The sequence below is a fragment of the Cannabis sativa genome, chromosome 2 (assembly GCF_029168945.1).
Source record: "Cannabis sativa cultivar Pink pepper isolate KNU-18-1 chromosome 2, ASM2916894v1, whole genome shotgun sequence".
Lineage (NCBI taxonomy): Eukaryota > Viridiplantae > Streptophyta > Magnoliopsida > Rosales > Cannabaceae > Cannabis > Cannabis sativa.
The window spans coordinates 7,678,154-7,681,380 of NC_083602.1; positions in this window are offsets into that span (position 1 = coordinate 7,678,154).

Below are 3,227 nucleotides of genomic sequence, written 5' to 3' on the forward strand. Positions count from 1 at the left end.
TTCTAAAATTAACACTTGAAGGGAACCAACATTCGATCAGTGAGGAAAGTCAAGATTCCATAATTGTAGATCATGTTCTCAGTCATCCACATTATTAGCTTCCCAAAATAGAAGTTGTAAGAATCATCTTCTCTGAGAAACTTTAACGAGTGAATCAAAGAACCTAATAACACGAACAAGAGTTCATGATTACTCAAGATTTAGGCTGATCTACTATTGATCATCTTTATGATATGAATTAGTTATTTGTAGTAAACGACATGTTTGATAAAGACAACTTAATTACATATCATGTCATATATAATCTCTATTATATACAACACCTTCATATAGATGTCATACTAAATTAGTAATCCAAATCGAGATTACTTGCACTGGATAACAGGCATCAGTGAACCGCACTAGCAACCGTTGATTAAAGATTCTAAAATTTTAATATGTTGCTGACTGTTTTATTCATGGTTAACTGATCTTAATTTTCCGTACAATACGAGTCACAACCTTATGTATGAATAAGGAATAATCTGATATTTATATATATAAATTACTCAATATTAATAATTTAACATTTAAGCATTTATTAAATGTTCAACTTATATTTATAAATAGAAATGTCTTTACATGTTTTTCAAAGCGTAAATCCTAACAATCTCCCACTTGCCCTAAAAGCAATTTGGGCATCTCCTTCAATCTCATATTAGTTATATGATCCATAAAAAATTTTACAACTCCAGAACATACAGTAACTGAACTCCCATAACAAAAAAGAAAACCCTACTATGACTATCAAAACCACAAAGATAAGAGGAGCAAGAGTTTACCTTGATTTGAATCTAAAAATCCTACTCCAAATAACCCTAACTTGGTCTGAAATAACCCTAACTTGGTCTGAAATGCTTGAAAGAAATCCTTGATTCTTAGGGTTTGCTTTAGTCGAACCCCAAAGGAAAGAGAGAGAAAATGGTAATTTTTTTTCTAATTTTAATTTTCTTTGATTTTGGATAAGTACAATAAAAAAAAATTAGCTATATTAACTAATTAACATCATTATCTAACTAAAATACACTAACTTAACTAAAGAAAAATAAAGCAAAATTATTAAATTGCCCCTTTTTTCCACCATGAAGCATGGTATTCCCAGCATCGTATCACCCAGTCATCAACAACAAAATTAAAGCACGGGCTACACAAAAAGTTTCTACCATATAGTCTAACTACTAAAAATAATGTTTAATCCAATTTTAACGATGATGAGGTGGCAAAAATAATTACACGTGGCGCGAGAATATCGGGACTGAATTGATGAAGAATGTGTAAAGTCATGACCATTAGAAGAGAAGTCTGACGCTCACATTTTGCCCTAGCTTAAGCAAAGTGACTACCCCTAGGGAGAAGGTGGACTAGCACCCCCACAAACGGGATAGACAATCACCACATACTTAAGGGAGTCAAACCAGTCTAAGGGGTATAAACTACTACCCTACCTCAAATATAACAATCTACTCAAAAGGTGATGGAGTTAGTTTAGGGGTGTGCCCTTAAACTCCTCACACCCTCATGGTCCAAGTAACACATTCTACCTACATAAGACATGGTTGATATAATGCATCTTCATAACGTTAAGACTATACACAATGTCGAAGATCAAGTGGAAGGGGTCTCGAGGGTAGCCCCCAAGGTGACGACTATCAGCCCCCTTCAGAATGGCTCTCGGGGGTGTTACCTCAAAGTAGTGGCCCCCAGGGAAAGTTAAGCGGTCATACCGCCCTCTGGGGAGAACTCTTATCGTCAGTAACTAATTCAAATATTCAAATCTCGCAAGAAGCTCAAGGTAGTTACAAATCCACGAAAGTAGCGGGATATAATCACAAGAATCAGACTTCAGCCACTTCTAAAAACTAAGAAGACGGTTGAGATATCTCCGCAATGGTCGCGTCTCCTGAAACGAGAAGCACTAACATTTCCCCCTATATAAGGGGTCACCCATGACTTGGGAAAGGGATCCGAAAATCAACACTTAAAGAGCAGAAACTCTGCCATTTGTATTCCTTGCATTCAAGAGCTTATTCTTGACTTTGCAACTCCGATTAATACAATACAATGAGAGTAGGCTATTACCATCATATGGGGTCGAACCTCTTTAATTTTTAGTGTTCTTTATTAGCATTTATTAGAATTTTGGTTAATTTTTCATTTATTATGATTCTGCGTCGATTGACTAAAAATTCAGTCAACAATTAGTTTTAATCAATTATTACTTTTGTGATAAATTTTAATTTGAGAACTAAAATATAAGATTATTTTTAAAATAAATTAAAATAAGGGTTAGAATGTAAAAAAATAAAAAATAAAAATTACATCAAATTAGTATAGATTCAAAATCCAACACTATTAATGTGTAGAATTTAGTGTATACCAATTTGGTGCATCATTTAATGTGTCATTAGAGTAAAATAATGTGAAGATTCCACACCAATTTAGTAAAATAGTGCACCGGACATCGAAGATGCTCTTAATAACTAGTATGAGGGATGTTCATCAAACTGCACACACCGCACAAACTGCCCTCACCACACCACATAAAAAATGTAGTTTGAAATCTTTTACGGTGCGGTTGTAATTTGTATTTTTACCAAACCGTGTGGTGCAATGCGATTTGTATTTTTAAATTGAATAATCGCGGTTCAAACCGCACCGCATTATATATTACAAAGTTATCACTTTTCACAATGTAATTTGTTCTATATAATATGATTTTTCTATCATATATGTAATATGTGTATATTGTACATAATTTTTTAGAGACAATTTAATATAATAACTTGATGATTAGTATATATGTTATGATGTTATGATTAGTATATAAGATTTTTGTTTGTATTGATAAAATTTTATTAGATTGATTTTTAAATTTTCATTATAATATTTGATAATGATGATAGTATAAACTGCTGAAACCGTACCCGTACCGCACCACACCGTATTTTCGCAGTGTGGTTTTTACAGTTTTAAGATCATGCAGTACTGTTGCGGTATGAGAAATTACAAAAATTGTATATGCAGTTTGATTTAAAAAAAAATAAAAAAGCTACAACCCGTACTACCCACACCGCGAACACTCCTAAGTATGAGAAACTCTCACCACTCGTGTCACATCTCAGTCATGTGCCCAATTTAACAATGCTCATATCATAGGCCCACCCCTTCATTCATTCTTGTACTTAAAT